At 42.5% G+C, this 21,439-nt stretch overlaps 1 protein-coding gene across 5 annotated transcripts in view; it reads right to left on the minus strand.

Annotated features, from left to right (window-relative positions):
- Positions 1 to 21,439, minus strand: part of NCALD (neurocalcin delta) — a 446,431-nt gene that overhangs the window by 54,353 nt on the left and 370,639 nt on the right. For 2 of the 5 annotated variants that reach the window (XM_037738648.1, XM_037738647.1), the window contains one exon: positions 16,903 to 16,912. The exons of the other annotated variants lie outside the window; for them this stretch is intronic. The gene's annotated coding sequence lies outside the window, so the exon portion shown is untranslated. The remainder of the gene's footprint in view (positions 1 to 16,902; positions 16,913 to 21,439) is intronic. 5 annotated transcript variants of the gene reach the window in all.

Raw genomic sequence — 21,439 nt, forward strand, 5'->3', positions numbered from 1 at the left:
CTGTCTGGCCAACAAGGTGAAACCCTGTCTCTACTAAAAATACAAAAATTAGCTGAGTGTGGTGCTGTGTGCCTGTAATCCCACCTACTCTGGAGGCTGAAGCAGGAGAATCATGTGAACCCAGGAGGCAGAGATTGCAGTGAGCTGAGATTGCACCATTGCACCCCAGCCCAGGCGACAGTGTGAGACTACATCTCACTAAATAAATAAATAAATAAATAAATAAATAAATAAATAAATAAAAGGTGCATGAGGAAGTGGACAGAGGACTTACTAAATGGTCACATTCCAGGCCTACAGAAATGCCAGCGCTGTCCCAAACAAAGAAATTGTGGGAGTGTCTGAAGTCAACAGCTTCAGATGAGATCCACATGTCCCTTCACCATCAGACCACCTGGCCATCAGACCATTACAAGAGATGTGCCTGTTTTGGCTGCCTTGGGAGTCAGATGCTGGACCAAGGCAGGCTGCAGCCAGAAGAAGAGGGTGCTCTGGGGCCTCAACAGCCCCTCAAGGCTGCCACCGGTTAAGACTACTCTGGGAAACTTCTGAGGAATTCTGGTTGCTGTAAATGTCTGCTTAACTAGAGTACTAAATATTTTCTTACTTAAAACTCATTATATTACTTTGGGTTCTGATAAAACCATAAAGCAAAACAGTCAGGGTCCTCATGGACTGGGGAGGCAAATAGAACCATCATGCTGATCCAGGCCTCATCATTAAACTTAGCAGAAGAGGTATAAGAAGAGCTCAAGTCCCCATTTTTAGATATACTTTAGGGGCCACAAATTCATTCAGTAAATTGATTCAAGGAATAGTTCATAATTTTTTTTTTATTTATTTGGCATACATGTATTTAACATCTACTGTTTCCTGGTTTAGAAGGAATCTTTTTGTAAAAATAGTATCCTACATAGGACAGAGAAATAATAGGAATCTGGGATTCTGGATGTAATTCAGAACATTTCTTTCTCTTTTGTTTTCTTTTTCTTTGAGACAGGGTCTTGCTCTGTCTCCCAGGCTAAAGTGCAGTGGCACAGTCTCAGCTCATTATAACCTCTGCCTCCCAGGTTCAAGTGATTCTCGTGGCTCAGCCTCTGGAGTAGCTGGGACTTCAGGCATGTGCCCCCACATCTGGCTAATTTTTATATTTTTAGTAGAGACAGGTTTTGAGCATGTTGGCCAGGCTGGTCTCAAACTCCTGGCCTCAAGTGATCCACCTGCTCCAGCCTCCCAAAGTGCTGGGATTATAGGCATGAAGCATTTTCAATAATATTTTATCCTCATGATTTCACTGTAGAATTGATGTGAGAGATGTTATATCTTGGTTATTTTCCAAGGTTAAGGGGTGCTGAGAAGCTAACTGCCATGACAAATTCATGCAACTCATGGTCTCAAGGGTATACAACCAGAACCATCCTCTCCACCCTCACCCCTTTTGTGTCTCTGGCTGGATCACTGTCAGGGTTTCAGTGGCTGCTTCTGTTGGAAGGTACTGGTCAATCCCTATCCTGGCCAACATGGCCAAAAGTATTAATGTTTGTCTATCAAACTTATGAAAACATTAATGTTTATTCATCAAACATATGTACAAGTGAAAATCCCATTAATTGGCTAGCAAGAAGAGAACATTAAGTAACGTCTTAACCTCTTGCATCTTTTGCTTCCTCCAGCAAAGTGTGTAGACAGAGAATTGGACTTGGTAGCAGAAGTCCACTGAAGTCTGTATTATGGGGCTGTGTTATGTGACCTTGGGCAAGTCCTTGAACATGTCTTGGTATCATTTGCTCTCCAGTAAAATAGGCACAATAGCACCCTTTTCACAGGGCTGTTTGGAAGACCAAATGAGAAAAGGAGGAAAAACTCATTTTCCCCAATGAATAGGGAAAATGTCAGCATCATGGCTGGCATCTAGTAGGTGCTTGCTAAACGTAACTATTAATCTGAATGAGATAAAAGTTCACTTTGGTTAGGTTGTTTACAACAATGAGTCCTCCAGAGTTGGGGGCTCTCAACATTCTCCCCATTGTTTTGCTTCCATGGAGAACTGGAAAGAACAAGAGCATAAAAGTGATATAAGCAAGAAAGAACGAAAGAGAACCACTGCTGGCTTCCAGCCTGACTTCTCCCCTTCTCAGATTGCTAGCCAGGGGTGAATGATATCTTTGGGTGTGTATGCATCTGAATACAGGGCCACGGACTGCCAGCCCCCCATTGAGGGTTTCCCTGCATGGAAGTCCTTATTCTAACATGAAATTAAGCAAAGACTCATTAGAGACCCATTAGAGAAGCAGTTGAAGGTGAGCAGAATGCTGTGTTGTTTTTGTTTGTCTGGTTGGTTGTTGGTTGGTTGTTTCTGGTCTTTTTTCCTGGGGCTGAGGAGGCTGTGGCCCTGTATTCAGATCCCATGAGCCTTGCTTGAGTGTCACTCATCAGTCATAGCAACCGTGTGATGCTGCTGAAACAGAAAGCTGTGTTGGCCACCATCTCCAGGAGGAGCCCCAGGGCTCCCTTATGTCAGCAGTGCCCCAGGAGCAGGGAAGACTTGCTTGGATCACTGCCTGTAGTTGGTCTTCTGGCCTCTGCCCCTGCTCCATCAGATCTGTTATTCACCGGACAGCCACTCTCAGGACCTGAAATGCCCTCCTTTCCAACTCAACCTCTCCCATTTTCTAAACGTCCTCATTGCCCTAATTTCTCCACCCTCACCCTGCATGCCCTCCCTGGGGAGGCCATCTCGGACCACCCAAAACATCACTTCCTCCAGTCACATCTTGTGCTTAGGAAAAGCATTTACTACAAAAGGAATTATTTGCACAGTTATATACTTAAAATCTATATCTCCTGCCAGACGCTAAACTCCATTATAGGGGGATTCTGTCTTCTTTCATATTGTATCTCTGGCACCTAATGCCATTCCTGACAGATGCTTAATAAGCATTTATTGTCATTGACAAATTGACAATTTGTTGCCATTGACGAGCATCTTATTCTGCTGTGGCCCCAGCATCCCACCTTCAGGCTTTTTGCTCTTCTGGTTAAATGCAGGCACCTCTTCCTTATTGGACACAGCTCTGGTTGCAAGGGATATATTCCCTAAAGGACTCAGGCCATGCATTCAAGGAACTCTTGCTGCAGGAATCAATGCTTTGCAGTAAGAATCACACTACATTTCTCCTATTACCAGGCCAATAAATAATGCCAAAACAAAACTAAACCAAACCAAACCAAACCCATGGTGTTTTCTAACCCCATTCTGAATCTCACTAAAGAAATCTGTGTCATTATCATGATGTTACTTAAGCAGAACCTGCATTGATTAGATTATCTGCATCGTGAGTTTGCTCTGAAGGGGTCAGAAGTAGCTAAAAAAATTACTAATTTTGGATAAAAGAGGAGGCAGAACAACTGTTGCAGATTAGAAATTAGGAGGTGCCCCAAAAAGCCACTGAAGGAAGGGAAGAACAAGAAAAAGGAAAACAAAAGGAAGGAAGAAAGGAAGGGAGGGAGGGAGGGAGGGAGGGAGGGAAGGCAGATGGGAGGTTGTGGTAGAGAGCAGGATAAAATGATACATTGAAGAGAGGATAGGAAGTAACAAAGACTGAAGAAAATACAAATCAGGTAATAAACAAAAGCAATTAGGCATGTCTGTGGTTACCAGCACAGGCAGGCAGCCACCTATTAAACTGACAAGAGAGAAAAAAGCATGGAAAGTTATAAGAATCCAGTCCTCTGGCTAACCTTGCTAGCTAAGTAAGAACCTGTATTAAAGGAAGCTTTGCTCCTACTGCCTTACCAAGCCCATAGAAAAGGCAGCACCCAACAGCATCCTCGGAACAAAGATGGATGAGTCCTAAGGGTGGCAGGAAGGTGCTCTGTGCTACCTAAAGACAAATGTTCTACCATGCCCTTCTCTTCCCTGGCCTCCCCTCCCAGGTCTGCAGGGCTTTTAAGGGCTCACTAAAGTTGTCATATAAAATGCAGGATATCCAGTTAAATGTGAACTTCAGATAAACAATGAATACTTTCTTAAGTATGTCCTGAATTTTGACGGGCATACTTATACAAAAAAATTATTGTTTAACTGAAGTTAAAATTTAATCGAATATCTTGTATTTTTATTTGCTAACTCCAGTAATCCACATAATTCACTCTATTATTCCTTCCTTCAGATTTCCTTGTGTTCATGGCTGAAAGGAAGCCATGTGATCATATTTTCACAGTCTAAGGATTCCATTTGTGTCAGGATTATATTGATCTCTGCTGTGGCCAGCAGAGGCTCATATTACAGCTGGGATGAGGAATGAGGCTCCTTCTTCCTTTGGAGTCACCCTTGATTCTCACTTCCATCCAATCCTATTTCAACATCATGCTCTTGTAATAAAGCCTGACTCAGTTTTTTTTTTTTAGACAGAGTCTCGCTCTGTTGCCAGACTGGAGTGCAGTGACACAATCTTGGCTCACTGCAACCTCTGCCTCCCGGATTCATGTGATTCTCCTGCCTTAGCCTCCTGAGTAGCTGGGACTACAGGCACATGCCATCACGCCCAGCTAATTTTTGTATTTTTAGTAGAGACAGGGTTCACCATGTTGGCCAGGATGGTCCCAATCCCTTGACCTTGTGATCCACCTGCCTCGGCTTCCTAAAGTGCTGGGATTACAGGTGTGAGACACCGCGCCCGGCCCTGACTCAATTTTTTTGATGCTTGACTGCTCATAGCTTTTGAGCATCACTCATCCCTATTCCCCTTGTGTCCCACACATCTGGGCTAGCTAATAACAAAAGGTGCTCCCTTCTTGACACCAGTGGGAGACTCAAACCAGGCAGGCTCCCATTCACATGCAGGAGCCCTCACTTGTATGTACCCCCTCACTGCAATCAAAACCCCAAGCTGTCTCTTTTCCTCTTCTCTCAAGCCATGTTGGGACTAGCTTAGCAGGCGTCCCCTGCTGTGCCCAGAAGCCCCCATTCTGTAAGTAGAAAACCTGTTCCTATCCCTTCAGTGTGTGTATAGCATCTCAGTCTTGATATCTGAACTACATTTTGGATAGTGGTCCATTCTATGTCTAAAGAGTGGTCACAGCACCTCTCAAAGTCCTTCCCTAGTTTATTCATGTCTCAGCAACCAAACTGCAGGGACAGGAAAGGAAGGGAATTCCTATTTTGGGTTCCTACTGCATGCCAATCACAATGCTAAAAGGTATATATATTCCCTATTTATACAGCAGGTGTGGAGATGCCCTAACTGCACCTGCTGGTGTTTCCACCTCATCCTGGAGGCTCAGAGTGTTGTCTTAAAGGCACAGAGTTAAACCTGGCCATGTCCAACACAAAGACCACTTCTCACGCCCAGCCAATAGGATACCCAGTGGCGAGTGGAAATGGTAGCTATGGCTCAGAGTTAGGGGAGGAAAGAACCTCTGAAGAAGTAAGAACTTCTGGAGTTTTCAAGGCCCATCAATCACTAAACAGACCAAACCAAGTGGGGTCTGGGCAGAATAAGAGCAGATCCAGAGAAGCCCCACAGCAAATGGCCACCTGCTGGAAAGGTCTTAGAGCTGTTAAGGGCAACTTGTCACCCATTCCCAGGCTCTAGCTGGACAAGAATCATATTTTCAGAACAAACTAGAGGTCACTGAGGAGTAACACATACAGGATATTGACTGATTGAGTGAATCAATTCTTTCTTACCTAGGGGAAGAAATGATTCTCAGTTGTTTTATTGCTGTGTTTGAAATCAGCTTTTCATAAGAATGTAAGAGAGATGAGAAAGAGGAATAAACTAATTTTTAAAAAACACAAAACAACCTTCATTTGTCAAGAAAAATAAAATACAGCCATAAGGAAATCCTTGTCTTTCAACTCTTCTTTTTTTAGAGCCTGGAGCGCAGTGGCGCCATCACGGCTCACCACAGTGCCACCTCCTGAGTAGATGGAACAACTGTCAGGCACCACCACACCTGACTATGATTTTCTTCTATTTTGTGTAGAGACAGGGTTTATGTTGCCAAGGCTGCTCTCAACTTCATTTCCTGTCACTGCTATAGTTTCTTTCTTTTTCTTTTTTTTTTTTTCATTGAGACAAAGTCTCACTCTGATGCCAGGCTGGACTGCAGTGGTGTGATCTTGGCTCACTACAAACTCTGCTTCCCAGGTTCAAGCGATTCTCCTGCCTCAGCCTCCTGAGTAGCTGGGATTACAGACGCATGCCACCATGCCCAGCTGATTTTTGTAGTTTTAGTAGAGACAAGGTTTCACCATGTTGGCCAGGATGGTCTCGATCTCTTGACCTCGTGATCCTCCTGCCTTGGCCTCCCAAAGTACTGGGATCACAGGTCTGGGCCACTGCGCCCAGCCACTACCATTTCTTAATCCAAGCTTTCACTGTTTTCACTGTCTCCCATCTGAACTCAAAAATATTAACTGCTCAGCCTCTTTAGGGCTCCCCACCTTACCCATGTCATGTCCCTTCTCAAAAGTCTTCCATGGTTCCCTACTGATGACAGATTAAATGCCAAACCCCTTAGCCTCGTACTCAGGGCCTCTCAAGGCTGCACCCCAACCTCACTGGAATCACCAAAGTCCTCACTCTACCTTGACCAGTGTTTTTATTGCCACTCCACCCCTATGAAGGAAGCTCAGGGGAGAATACAGACAAAACTTCTTATAAACATGGATAGTTTTCCAATAGTTAATATTAAAATTGTGACTCCCTCTTTCTCCTTGGAGTCTTTCTTAGTGTTCAGGTGGAGATGGCCGTGCCCATTTGGTGTCATTCCTCTCCCCAGGGAGCACTGGGTGCACCTATGGGTTTTGTTGTGCTTCTGTCTGTGGCACTGAGAAAAGTGCTGGCAAGTGGTAGATGCCCAAGAAACAATGGCTCCATTCTGTTGCACCTTTTTTGTATTGACTGTAGATGGTGTTACATTGCTTTTGCCATTTTCGAGAATTCCACAAAGCAGAGGGCAGCTGGACCATTCATAAATATTGGTGTTAGGTGAATAGCAAGGTAGCTGGCAAATATTCCTGGCAATCATTCAGTTAGTAATAACTAAAGATTGCACCTTTCCATAGCTACTGTCTGTGGTCATCTTTTCAGTAAGTCTTCTTTCTATACCTGGGAAACTGAGATTTTCTTTACCTGGGTCCAAAGTTTATCAGCAATGGTACTGGTATTGGTTTTCTCCTTATGTTTTGTTCCTCCTAGGAAACTGAGAGTAGTCTCAGGGGACTTTTTTGGTGATAGTAAACTCACTACAAAGCTGGCTAACAATAAAAGTTGCCCAGGACACGGAACACCAGAGAACGCTATCTGGGGTTGGCTTGCTTACACAGGAGACATGATAAGGCACAGTGGGTAAGGACAGGGCTGTTGGCGTCAGAGGACCCTGAGTGCCGGACCTGGCTTAAAGACTGCGTGCTTGTGTGACCCTTAGGAACTCATACTTCTCCGTGCATCAGTTTCCTCAAATGCACATTAGGGTTTTTGTGTGGACCAGGTGAGATAATGCAACAGAACCTGACAAAGTAAGCACTCAACAGTATCTTCATCTTCATCTTCTGCATCTTCATCATCCTCTTCTTCATCTTAATCATCTTCATCTTAATCATTCTTGTCTCTCTAGGTTCTTCTATTTCAAGTTGTCTCCCTCCAGTTTAGCTTCATTGGTGTCTTTCCTCAAATATGCCTGGCATGTTCCCCCTACTTAGGGTACACATGCTGTTCCCTCTGCCTCTAATGCCCTGACTCCCATGTCCTCACAGCTTGAATGTCTCCATCCCCCATATTCTCATGGCTCCAGGACCCTCTCGTATCTTCATGGCTTGAATATCACTGCCTGTATCCTCATAATTCAGATTGTCCTTATGGCTCCAGTTCTCCCCACCATGTCCTCATGGCTCATTCCTTACCTCCTACAGGTCTACTCCAATGTCCCCTTGTCAGCAGTGCCAGCTCTCACCCCTTAGTTTAAAAATAATACCTGATCCTCCTTCTCTACATTTTGGGTTGCCTTAACACTTGCAATTCTAATAGATTAGCAGTTTTATTTAGCTTAGTGTCTATTTTCCCCTGCCTGATGGTTAATAGTGAGTGTCAACTTGATTGGATTGAAGGATGCAAAGTATTGCTCCCGCATGTGCCTGTAAGGGTGTTACCAAAGATTAACATTTGAGTCAGTGGACGGCGAGAGGCAGACCCACCCTCAATCTGGGTGGGCACCATCTAATCAGCAGCCAGCATGACTAGAATAAAGCAGGCAGAAGTTGGAAGGAATAGGCTTCCAGCCTCCCTCTTTCTCCCCTGTTGGACGGTTACTGCTCTGGAACATTAGACTCCAAGTTGTTCAGCTTTTGGACTCTCAAACTTACACCACTAATGGAGCCAGGGGCTCTTGGGCCTTCAGCCACAGACTGAAGACTGCACTGCTGGCTTCCCTACTTTTGAGGTTTTGGGACTTGGACTGGTTTTCTTGTTCATCCCCTTGTTCTTCAGACAGCCTATGGTGGGACTTCACCTTGTGATCGTGTGAGTCAATTCTCCTTAATAAGCTCCCCTTCATAATACATCTATCCTGTTAGGTCTGTTCCTCTAGAGAACCCTGGCTAATACATTCTGCTAGAACGGAGGCTTCATGAGGCCACTGATTTGGGTCTGTTTTGTTCACTGCTGTAACCTCAATGCCTAGAACAAGGCCTAGCAAGTTATAGTGCTTAATAAAAATCTGTTGCCTGAATGAAGAAATCATTAAAACCTAATTTTGTCTTAATTCTAATTTGACCTCTGTTCCCTCTGCTCCTAATCTCACCATACAGATTATAAAAGATCTAAATGAGCAGATGACACTGCTTTTAAAATCATGTACAGGGTCTCTTTTAAACCCACTCACCCTTACCACTAATATCTGCTGAACTCAAAGTGTGTGCAGCACTAGACCAGCTGCCCAGTGCTACTGATTGAAATAAAGGCCAGTCCCTTCTTGCATGAATCCACAGACTTTCACATACACTGTTTCAGCAGATCCTTGAAATATCATGACAAAGGAAGAGGGAAGATTCATTATCCCCATAGTAACAAAGTGGATGGTCAAGAATTAAGGGTTGCCCAAGGTTTTATATGTATAGCCTGTAAGTGCCAAAGGTGGAGGAGAACACAGATCTTTGTACTCCTTCCACGCTGCAGCGTATCTCATGGTGGAAAACAGAGCAGAGGCTCAGAGAGGATGCTGTCAAGTGTTTGAGGATGTGTGTATATTTGTATGCTTAAGGAAAAGCTTTCCTGTTAAGCTACTTACTCTCTGGTTGCTATTTCCATGTCTTGTTAAGAGAAAATGAAAATGGAAGCTTAATCTAAAGAGACGAAAGGTGAACATATATTCACAAAGTGGTTTAAAAAAATCCCAAACATGAGAACACATGGACACAGGGAGGGGAGCACTACACACTGGGGTCAGTTGGGGGGAAATAGGGGAGGGACGGTGGGGGGTGGGAAGCTGGGGAGAGATAGCAAGGGGAGAAATGCCAGATATAGGTGATGGGGAGGAAGGCAGCAAATCACACTGCCACGTGTGTTCCTATGCAACAATTTTGCATGTTCTTCACATGTACCCCAAAACCTAAAATGCAATAAAATAAATGGAATAAATAAATAAATAAATAAAAATAAAATTTAAAAAAAAATCCCAAACAGACAAACAAAAAACCAACAAAGGCTCCCCACGTCTCTATAAGACAGATTCTGTGTGCCAGTGGGCAAACCACCTTCCATCTAAGGTTGTCTGTGTGTGCCTGGGTGGGCTTACTCACGTACCACCCTGCACACCCATCCGTCCCCCTTCCCAGCAGGAACCACCTAAGATTTTTCCTGCTCGTTCTAAATGCTATAAGAGAATTTCACTTCTATTGAACCATCTTTATTTTTTCTAGTCTTTATTTTACAGCAAACACTGTAAAAACAAATCAACACTGTAGAACCAGTATAAAAAATATATTCCCCAAATATTCTAAAGTTGTTTTAAATAGCTTATAGTATTTTCCTGGACTGTCACTACTTGGGCTAGGGGCAGCTGAGGCAAGGTCAGGTAGATGCTACTCCCTGCTAGCCAGCGCAGGCCAAGCAGGGGAGGCGCCCTGAATTCTGCAAACTGTATCCTGTGTACACACACAGTAAACCACTTAAAAATACACATGCTGCTGAATCACCAGATGTGCTCACTCCATTAAAAGATATTGTAAAGAAAATTACATTCAGCTTTTTCCTGAATAACATGACTTCTGGCCTTATCTATTTAATTTTGCAGCACAGACGAGCTTATTAGTACACATAGCTTAGTAGTTATGATGTCAGCAAACACAGCTCCACAGAGGTGATCTAAGAAGAGGAGACTTTAGAGCTATGCATTTATCATGTATAGCTGGCAAACACATTAAATTTATACAGCTGATATGCAGTATATACTCAGAAGCACAAATATTGTCATGTAATAAATGGCTGGAACTGACAACCTAAACCTTCCTCATTGAAGACAGATCTAAAGGTTCAAATATGCTTAATCCTATAGTCAAATTCAGCTTTATGAATGGGATTGAAACAAAAATGATTACAAAGAAATGAAGAAAATATAAAAAAGGAGAGGCTAGGTATGATGGCTCACTCATGTAATTCCAGCATTTTGGCAGGCTGAGGCAGGAGGATCGCTTGAGCCCAGAAGTTCGAGACCGGCTTAAGCAGCATAGGGAGACCTATCTCTCCAAAAAAAAAACAACTAACCAAGCATGGTGGCATGTATCTGTGGTCCCAGCTACTCAGGAAGCTGAGGTGAGAGAATTGCTTGAGCCCACGAGGTCAAGGCTGCAGTGAGCCACGATGTACTCCAGCCTGGGTGACAGACTGAGAGCCTGTCTCACCAAAAAAAAAGGGGGGGGGGCTGGGCGTGGAGGCTCATGCCTGTAATCCCAGCACTTTGGAAGGCCAAGGCGGGTGGATCACTTGAGGTCAAGAGTTCGAGACCAGCCTGGCCAACACAGTGAAATCCTGTCTCTACTAAAAATATGAAAAAAAAAAAAATTAGCTGGGCATGGTGGTGGGAGCCTGTAGTCCCAGCTACTTGGGAAGTTGAGGCAGGAGAATCTCTTGAACCTGGGAGGCAAAGCTTGCAATGAGCCAAGATCACACCATTACACTCCAACCTAGGTGACACAGTGAGATTCCATCTCAAAAAAAAAAAGGAAGGAAGAAAGGAAGGAAGGAAGGGAGGGAGGGAAGGAGGGAGGTGAGGGGAGTCTAGGGGAGGGGAGGGAAGGGAAGGGAAGATCCACATAATTTTATTGAAGAAGAAAGCAATAAAGGAAGGATGCTATATGTAAGTATTCGATTTGAATAACTGCAAAGATAAATTTGCTACGTATTTCTCTTTCCCTTCATCGTGAATTATGATGTGCAATAATGTATGAAATGATAAAGAGCACTATTTCAATCCTGAGTCAATTGCTTATTTCTTTAAGAGTAGCATTTTCCATTATAAGAAAATTATGCAAAAACAGAATTTGATTGTATTCATAGACAAATGACAGTAAAAGAACACAGAAGCACAGTTAAGATACCAGAATTAACACATCAGTGATCAAATCTGAGTTGAACACATTTTTGTTTCACAGGAAAAAATAAAAAAATTTTAAAACCTATATTTTAACAGTACTATGTGTATAATTTGACAAACTGATCCTCATTAGATTACAAGGATTTTTTTTTTAAAATTTTAGGTTCCAAGATACAGTACAGAATGTGCAGGTGGGTATGTTATATAGTTAAATACCATAGTGATTTGCTGCACCCGTCAGCCCATCGCCTAGGTTAAGCCCTACATGCATTAGCTATTTGTCCTGAAGCTCTCCCTCCATCCACCCCACTAATAGGCCCTCGTGTATGTTGTTCCCCTCCCTGTGTCCATGTGTTCTCATCATTCAGCTCCTGCCTATGAGTTAGGACATGTGTTGTTTGGTTTTCTGTCCCTGTGTTAGTTTGCAGAGGATGATGGCTTCTAGCTCCATCCATATCCCCGCAAAGGACATGATCTTATTCTTTTTTATCTTACAAGGATTTTAAATATACATTTAATATGTGTTAAAGACTGTATTTTAAATATTCAAATTTATTCCCAATAGGTCAAATAACAGGACTGAAAAGTTAGAATGGATATCATTCCTGTAATAAAAACCGTGAGGTATGCAGTTTAGCACATGAGAGAAGCTTGGAATAATGTCTTTACTCAGGATGATCCCATCTCTCTTTGAGTTACTTCCCAAGAATTTCCTGAAAACTCACTGTGTGCCTGGATATTAGTAGGTCCAAAGCATTATACGGGATGGAATGACAGGGGAGACTGGTCAGCTGGTAGAGCAGATGATTGCTTTATAGAAGAGTTGTGATATCTACGTTCAAATAGCATAATCTAGTTAAGGCAATAACACATTATACATGAAACATTTACGTCTACAACAAAGGTAGGCGTTCTCTTCACTATGAGATTGGGTCAAGGAGCAATTAGAATTGTTGGGTTTTGCCTAACCCAGCCTATTAAGAAAGGTACAGGTAGTTTTATGGTCACAGGGGGATGATGACAGCTGAGTACAAAGAGAAAGTGATGCTTTCCTCTGGAACTTTCCCTGCCTTTCATTCCTGGGACTCTCTCAAATAACACTGAGCTGTGAGTGACACTATAAATTCTGAGGCTGTTTTCATTAGTGACAGATACCAGAAGAAATTGGATGACAATAAACCAATCTCTTCATGAATTTCTGAGGACAGATATCAGAATCAAATTATAAAAGTGTCCCAAGGATGAAGTGCACAGCAAAGCTCTGTATACAGCATCTCAGGACCAAATCTGCTCCTAATTGCAAATGGAGCAAACGACTAAGTAACCCCCAACACCTGAGTAACTAAAGCAGGAAAGGATCCCCTTGGGCCAGGGTGTTGGCTGGGAAATCACAGAGGTGGTCTGGAGAGTGTGTGAACTCCTTTAACCCTGAGAGAAGTTAGGAAGGCATTGAGATGTAAAGAGCACAGAACCTTGACTTGGTGAAGTGTCCATGTGACTTCCAAGGAGAATACCATTTGTTGGTGGAAGGAACCAAGACAGCTCGATAGATCAAAGCTCAGGCCCTGGACCATCACACCACCTCTGATTGCCCCTTTCTCCTCTCCTCAGCTCCCACTTTGGCATTTGGGGTCCTCATGATCCTCTCCAAAGACTCCAGTCCAGCCCCCTCAGTCCCCTGGTGCTCACCTACTAAAGGCAGGGAAGCACTGTATCAGCTGTCTACCTGTATCAACCTAGATGGGAATCCCAGCTCTGCCTTTCCAGCAGACTATCCCTGACCGCCATCTCTTCCCAAAGCAAATATATTTTTAGCTTCTTGAAACGAGGGCATTTTAAACATCTCCATTTCCAAACAGAACCAAATCCTTACAAGTGCATAATTCAAGGTTCACTTGGGTGGTTATCACAGTCAAAGAAACAGTCCCAAAGTAACTGAGAAGTCTCCATCTTTAGCAAGACACATAGCGCTGGCAGTTCTTAAAATGAGTCTTCATGTTTTGTTTAAAGCTTCTTTCTATCATGTTTTCAAAATCTTCGGGTCTGAGTTTCAGGCTGTGCAGAGATCCAGTTTTACTGCTAGTTTATCTACTAGCATATATCTTCATTGTCAAGATCAAGCTTAGTCAGGCAAACTACCTGTGGGAATTTCTACTAACCACGTGTCCTCTCCCCAGCCCCGCCGTGGCAGCAGGAAGCCATTACACTCGGCAGGCAGTTACAGCAGTGCTTGGCCCTTAATACTTCTAGGCACACAGAGAAAACGGCAGCATTTAGGCAGTGCTCTGGTAGGTGGATGACAATGCTGAAGGTTCTAGGAAGCTGGGTACTCCTGCCACCTGGGATTGCTAACACCTCATTCACCCGCTCACCTGGGATGAGAAATCCTGACTTCAATAACCAAAATAAAATTTAGTAATTGTATGGTGAGGAAAGACTGCCGATGCCTTTGTAGAAATCAAAGCAGTGGCTTTGAAGCATTAGTCTTTGGATCTTCATGTCATCATCAATCATTTTTTTTGGGGGGGGTACTACTAGTTTTACTGAAAATGTCCTTGATGAAGCAGTAAAAATTAAAATTTTATGAACTCTCAAAAAAATTAGTAATTGCAGAAAAGAGAAAATCCAACAAATCTATTATGCAGGCCTCAGCATTGATTCAGAATAACGCAATTGCCTTTTCTTAGATGACAGATCCATTTTACCATTTTAGCCTGTCATCTCTCATTGCTCGCAATACACATAAATCCAGACGGGTGATGTCCAGTGCTCAGCCATCACGCCCTGGTGAGCAGCAGTTTTGATTATGTGGAAATGGGCTTTGAAATGCAATGACTGAGAGTTAGGTGGAGGAAATCTGTCCACAGAATACCTTTTTTTCACTTTTCAGCTTCCCTCATACGGTGTCAGGTTTTCTTTGAAGACAAAATTAGATGTACTAGAGCTGAAGAATACTGCACGGTGGTCTTTCCAAGCATTATGCAGTGGCTTGAGTTAATTAGAAACTTTTCTAGATAGGACTTGGTTGAGACAATTCTTTTTTTTGAGATGGAGTCTTGCTCTGTCTCCCAGGCTGGAGTGCAGTGGTGCAATCTTGGCTCACTGCAACTTCTGCCTCTCAGGTTCAAGCAATTCCCTGCCACAGCCTCCTGAGTAGCTGGGATTATAGGTGCCCACCACCATGCCCAGCTAATTTTTGTATTTTTAGTAGAGACTTGGTTTCATCATCTTGGCCAGGCTGCTCTTGAACTCCTGACCTTGTGATCCACCTGCCTTGGCCTCCCAAAGTGTTGGGATTACAGGTGTGAGCCACTGCGCCCAGCCAAGACAATTCTTTTCTGGGAAAAGACTTGATTACAAAGTGATGTCCCAATGCAGTGAGTGGGCTCTGCTTCCCTAAGTCTGTTCTGTTCTGCCATTTGGCATGACCACAGTCACCTGCAATGTGGTAGGTCTCTAGCTCATCCAAGGGCCTCTTAGTGTGCCCAGCCCTAACGCTCACCCTTACTTCATTACTGGTCACCTGCCTAGCAATATGCTAAATGTTTTTTGCACATCATCTCATTTAACCTCTGTAACAACTGTAAGAGAGGGTATCACTCACCACACTTCACAGATGAGGGCACTGAAGTTTAGGGAGATTAAATAATTTATCCAAAACCTGGTAGACAGTAAGTGGCCCAGTCAGATTTGAATCCAGACACACCAGACTCCAAGTCCTTGCTTTGATCATCATCCACTTAGTGGAGAGAGTGACAAAAGCGTGGTCCTTCGTGAACATGAGGCCTGGGTTACAAAAAGCAAAACGTCTTTCTCCATCTGCCTCCCACCCTGCCCACTGTGGGCTCGGCTGGCCACTGTGGTTTTTTGTGATTGAGCATATTTCTGCAAAGCATTCCCTATGAGCCTGTGCTTTACAGAGACTAACTCATTTAATCTTCAGAGTGTCATAACAACTCTCTGAAGATGGTCTTACCATCATCCTTATTTTACAGATGAAGGAGGAAAAACAGAGAGGTTAAATGAGTTATCCAAGATCACACAGCAAATAAGTGGTAGAGTCAACATTAAAATTCAGGGCCATAACCCCAGAACTCTTGTTCTTAACCAGCACATGATGCCATCTCTGTGCTGATACAATCATAAAACTATGGAGATGAGGAGGAGTAGATCTGGAAAACAGGAGCAGGTTAGGCTCTCTCAAGGCCAGGGCGTGTGTGAGGTTTGTTGGTTCCACAGGATAAGCACTGTGCAACGTGAGTGTGGTCTCTTTTGCTCTCCTCACCCTAGAGCGCGTGCACATGTGTGGGTGGGGGGTGTTCTCCATATGTAATTGTGCACCAGTGTCTTGCCAGTTTTATGAGTTTAATTCTGTGTGTTTTTAAAAATCCCTTCACTAAAACTTCCCAAAGCCAATGCTTTGCTTTCTAACACTTATTTCTAACCAGGCTTTCACTGTGGATTAGAAATAAATCTTTAACATAATTACATTATCCTGAAATAAGGCCATTTGTCTTTTGCTTTTGAAACAGTTTTGCTATAATCACTTCAATTGTTTCTAAATTAAGCCTCATAAATGGCTCTGCAGAATGGATGGTCTCCACAATCAGAAGTGCTTCTCCAAAGAACCGAAAACTAATCCTGGAACTGACCTGTCACAGAATTCCCATTCTACTTTTTGAATAGGATTTAAAAGAGGGCTGACTGAAGCGACAGTTCTGGGGCCTCTAGAACGCAGTCTGACAAGAAGACTATTATAGAATAATTAATCACAGACCATGGTGCCCAGTAAAGCTGAGGGAGAGCCTGCTTTCTCACTAAGTGTATGACAGGCTAGCTATCTTGGAGCCTCAGTAATCTCACCTGGAAAATAGGGAAAATAATGAGTGCATAGTATACAAGGTTGTATAAAGAAACCTTCATAAAGCCCTTAGCTTGGTGCCTATGCCTCTTGACATGATCACCAGAGAGGCCCATCCTGGTTTCCCAACTGGTGATAAAAGGTACTTTGATTTCCCAAGGTCCGTATCTTTTTAGCCCCTAGGGAAACCCCAGGAGTGAAGGGGGATTGGCAGAGCAGGATTTGGATATTTCCAGGTCTCTGGCTACAACATGACTCAACTACCACATGGAATAAAATGGCAGCAGGCACATCAAAAAGAAATGTCACTCACCTAAACAAAGGCTCCACTCATTCCTCCAAGTGGCTTCAATTCTAGAGACAAGGACACTTTCATTCTCCTTTTAAAAATTCCCTTTTCTCCCTACAATAGCAACACTTGGCCTGGTACTTTCTGTCAGAACCTCTGAAGTCCTTTCTGCCTAGGAATGTCTGTGGGGAGGTGAGCAGCCCTTAACCTCACCTTCTGCCAGGTGATAAGCAAGGCTGCCTTCTCTGGGAAGTGTTTGCACTTGGCCCTGGGAAATTTGAACTGTAAAGAGGTCCCCACATGATGATACACCTTCTGCAGAGTGGCTCTCCTTTTCAGCAAGGAAGTCACACTTGTTTCTATGGGACATCGCCTAAAAGGTTTTAGGTATGATAACACCTAGATTTCTCTTTTCCATCAGAAATATATCCAAGTGCAGAAATGACCAGTATCATCACTTGTTTCATGCTCTATTATAAACCACACATAGCTCAAAGGTAGAAACAACCCAAAAGTTCATCAACAGATGAATGAATAAATAAATGCAGTATATACATACAATGGAATATTATTCCACCTTAAAAAATGAAGTTTTGACACATGCTACAACATGGGTGAGCCTTGAAGATCCCATGCTACATGAAAGAAGCGAGACATAGGAGGACAAATATCGCGTGACTCCACTTATATGAAGTGCCTAAAATGGGCAAACTAGAAACGGAAGTAGAACAGAGGTTGCCCGGGGCTGGGGTGTCGGGGCACAGGGAAGGAGATGACTGGAGAGTTAGTATTTCATAGGTACACAGTTTCTCTATGGAATGATTTTTAAAAATTCTGGAAATGGGTAATGGTGATGGTTATACAACATCGTGAATATACTTAATGCCACTGAACTCTATGCCTAAAATTAGTTTAAATGGTAAATTTTATTGTTATGTATATTTGTCATGGAAGGAAGAAAGGGAAAGGAAGAAAAGGAAAAAAAGGAAGAAAGAAAGAAAGAGAGAGAGAGAAGGAAGGAAGGAAGGAAAGAGAAAGAAAGAAAGAGAAAGAAAGAGAAAGAAGGGAAGGGGAAGGGGAAGGGGAAAGGAAGGAAATAATGAATTGTCCAGCTGTCCAGGAATAACATGAAAGAGGAGGGCCCAGGATTCTACCTTGGCTTCCCGGCCGCCACATGTCACTGGGGCAGAACTTTACTCAGTGACTGAGGAAAGATCAAAGACAAAGAAAACAATGATCTTCACAAGATCTGGCAAAGAGCAGGTATTAAGTAGTCCCACTGAAAAATAATGGACTCCTGATTATTTCTGCTCATTTGTGGAGACAGCCCACCTCAGAGGCAGGGGTCAGCCATGACTCAGCTTTCAAAGGCTGCCAGGCCCTTTGACCAGATGATAACCACATAATCCTGTTGTATTCTTCATCGCATGGTTTATGACCATGAATATTATTTATTTCTAAGTTAGAAGCATACATTGACCAGATATTTCCAGAAAAAGATTATTGCCCCCCTAACAATGGCATGTTTTGGCTATTGCACATATAAAACTTAATTCCATCACTTCTGCTAATTAAATATATTTTTAAAAGTTTTTGATTTCATTGTTTCATGATGCCATTAGAAACAGGTTTTCTCTTAAATATTTTGTATAATATGGTCTTGGTCTTCTAAATGATCCTTGCTAAGAATACAATAAACAGTAAAATATATATAATTCATCCATAAAAAACGCAACTTCTAGCTATAGTTCAGTGAAGTTGAATAGAAAGAGGATAATTTACATCTGCTTCTTTATTCCTAATAATGATTGTAAAAATAACTAAAATATTCTAGAGGTTGTAGTCATGGAGACACTACCACTACCTTAAAAATGTAAAATATAAGTTGCTGAGGAGCATCTGAGCAGTTGAATAAAAACCAACATAGAAAAACAAGCCTAACCAAAATAATTAAATTCTAGTTTCTCTCTTTTTTTCAATTTGGATTAGTCCCTAACAGCTTAGTGCCCTGAAGTAACCACAGCAAAGAGTGATTTCCAAACCTGGCAAATGTTAAAAGCTTAGATGAGTTAGAACACACAAAAGATAACCTGTCGTGAATCAGAAATCCAACAGTGGTAGTCAAATAACATGAAATTATCCTGTGCTCTTTCATCCCCATTTTGAGTTTTCTTAAGCTTTATTTTCACCAAGTAAAGTGTTTGGACTAGGTTCCGACGCTAATGGCCCCTGAGGTGGGAAAAGAAAGCTGATGTGATGAATCATGAATAAATAAGGTATAGCTCTGCTCTACAAGAGCTAGCAATCTAGTGCTCAGCAATATAATGTGAGCTACAAATGTCAAATGATGTATGCAATTTGAAATATTCTAGTCACCACATTGAAAATTAAGAAGAAAACTTTATTTAACCATAACGTGACTTCAACATGTAACAATTTTGAAAGTCACTAATGAAATATTTTATAATCCTCCTATTTTGTTCTAAATCTTTGAAATTCAACCTGTATTTTATTCTTACAACCCATCCCAATTTGGGCTAGCCACATTTCAATGCTCAATTTCATGTGTTCAGTAGCCATATGTGGCCAATGGTACCATATTGAACAGGAAAGACAGTGGGAGGCACAGAAAATATACAAATAATTCAAATGCATGACTGTGTCTCATCAGGGCTATGAAAGAGACATAAATAAAAAAATAGGGCGCCTTCAAAGAGGTGGTTGCATTTGAATTGAGTCTTCAAAGTCTTTAAGAAATGGTATAATCAGGCATGACCTGTATAAAGGGCTGACTGGTATTGACAAAGGGAAGATCAGATGGGTGGGACAAGGATAGAGAGAAGGAATCAAGAGCCTAGGCAGGAGAGGTTGAGAACCTGGATAAAGGCCAAAATGAATTTAAGAGATGTTTTGGAGGAAGAATTCGGAACTGCATCTGTAGCAACAATATATGACACTACTGGTGGTTACCTACAACAATTTCTCTTCACTTTCCTGTTAACAAAAACTTGATTTTGTTCAGGTCTCTACAATGTCATGTTTTTAGGGAAGATGAAAAGATCCCCAGCCCCTGGAGAATAGATCTTGTTTAGCATAAGGCAGTTACGGTACCTTTGTCTTATCACGGATTGGCTTGGGAAGGGACTTGGGATCCAATTTTGGCTAATAAGACAAGTAGGTCTGCAAGGGTAGAAGTGGGGTTCTGAGAAGGGCTTCTTAAATCTTAAGACACAAAGAAGGGCTAGACTCTTTCTGCATCTAGTGTGTGGCCTGGAACTGATGCAGCCAATGTATCACTCTGAGGTGGGTGAGTCTACCAACAACTGAGATTAGCAGAGGGAAATTATGGACACTTGATGTCATCATTAAACCACAGAATTAGCTAACCCTGGAAATAGTCTACCTCTGGACTTCTTGTTCTGTGAGGTAATGTATAATTTAAGATATTTTGGGTTATCTCTTATTTATAGCTGACAGCATCCTAATAGGAAAAGAGAAGGAGCTGGACAATGCCCCAACCACTGGTAAGAACCATCAGGTCTTTCCTTCGTGCAGCATGTCGGAGCCTGTGAAGTGCTTTCACCTGATGCCCTCATTACACCCTCCTAACAGCCCTGGGAGGTATGTACACAAGTGCCACTGTCTGCTTTCACCTACAAGGTATAGCCCTCTCCCTAGTTTTCCTTCACATTTTCAGCAACCAGTGCAGTATCTGGAATGATAAGTTTAGCTATCATTTCTTGAGCTTTTTCTATATGTTGGAAACTGTTGGATGTTTCCTGTACAAAATCTCACTTTATTCTCTCATTTAAAATAGCTTACAACAGCTCTGCAAATTGGGTATTGTTTTGGTCTATTGGTGCTGCTATAACAAGATGCCATAAACTGGGGAGCTTATAAACAGCAGAAATTTATTTCTCACAGTTCTGGAGACTAGGAAGTCCAAGATGAAGGTGCCAGCAGATTTGATATCTGATATGAGGGCTGGTTTCCTGGTTCACAGATAGCACCTTCTTGATGTGTCCTCATGTGGTGGAAGGAAAGCAATGGTCTCTCTGGGGCCTCTTTTATAAGGGCACTAATCCCATTCATGACATAATCACTTCTCAAAGGTCCTACCTCCCAATACCATCACCTTAGGGGTTAGGATTTTAACATATGAGATTGGGGGATGCAAATATTCAGAACAGAGCAGGTGTTATCACCATCTAACAGATGAGGGATTGAAGCTCAGGAGCGTTAAACTACAAGTTCAAGGTCTCGAGGTAGTGACAGAGGTGCAACCTGAACCCAGGTGTCTCTCTATAAAGACTGTGTTCTTTACCACCAAGATACACTGGGCACAGGGCAAGTCCATATGTTTACTGAATGAATGAATAGATGGATGGATGAATCAATGAATCAAAAATAAATGGATGTTCAAAGAGATTAAGTACCGTATACAAGGTCACTCTGCTAAAGAGCCATCCAGACAGGTCTTCTAGCTCCAAGGCCAGTGCCCTTCCTACCACATCCTATGACTACACTATCACTTAGTTGGCACTTGGTTGGACACCGCCTTGAATGGTGACTGATAATTTCTTTGTGTGTGAGTCTCATCTCTGCAACTAGATTGTCAATTCCTTGAGGTGGCACAGTTTTGTTTTGTTTGTAGCTAACACAGCAATCAGAATAATGCATTGTTCACAGTT

Source organism: Cebus imitator, unplaced genomic scaffold, assembly GCF_001604975.1.
Source record: "Cebus imitator isolate Cc_AM_T3 unplaced genomic scaffold, Cebus_imitator-1.0 Scaffold56, whole genome shotgun sequence".
Classification (NCBI taxonomy): Eukaryota; Metazoa; Chordata; class Mammalia; order Primates; family Cebidae; genus Cebus; species Cebus imitator.